We start from the raw sequence: 570 nt of genomic DNA, 5'->3' as shown, positions 1-570 counted from the left end.
TATAGGTCTGTAGCGAAGGAGAGACAAAGGGAAGGGGAAAAAGGCTTGTACTTTGATGTTTGGAGCTTTGGATATCATAATTTTGGGGGTTGCTGGTTTGGAGAACATTTATTATAGTAAATGTGTCTCGATGGCTTCTCTTGAAAAATAGAGGTCTGAATTTTTGGAGACCCCATGGTGATTAATCCGTTTGGATGGCGTCAGGTCTTGGCTCCAGGGGAAAATCTCCATAGGTAAAAGTGTTAGTCTTCAGGGCCTGGAGCGTTTGTCTCCAGAGGACCAACATAGACAAAATCATATAGGTACCTCTAGGTGTGCATGTGGGCAACCTTGCAAGCCTGTTTTTGTGACCCCCTCTCGAAGTCATTTGTGGCTTCCTTGGGCAGTCATTTGGGAACTCCTTGAGAGGACATGTGGGGCTTCCTTAGGAAGCCATCTGGAACCTCCTTGAGAGGTCATGTAGTGCTTTCTTAGGAAACTATCTGGAACTTCATCAAGAGTGCATCTGCAACTTCCTTGAGAAGCTATCTGAGATCCACCCTGGAGGTCTTCTTGGGCCTCCTCCAGTTG

This window comes from Dipodomys merriami, unplaced genomic scaffold (assembly GCF_024711535.1).
Source record: "Dipodomys merriami isolate MVZ:Mamm:240054 unplaced genomic scaffold, mDipMer1.0.p SCAF_214, whole genome shotgun sequence".
Classification (NCBI taxonomy): Eukaryota; Metazoa; Chordata; class Mammalia; order Rodentia; family Heteromyidae; genus Dipodomys; species Dipodomys merriami.
The sequence above is the reverse complement of the archived record's forward strand: the minus strand, read 5'-3'. Positions refer to the sequence as shown.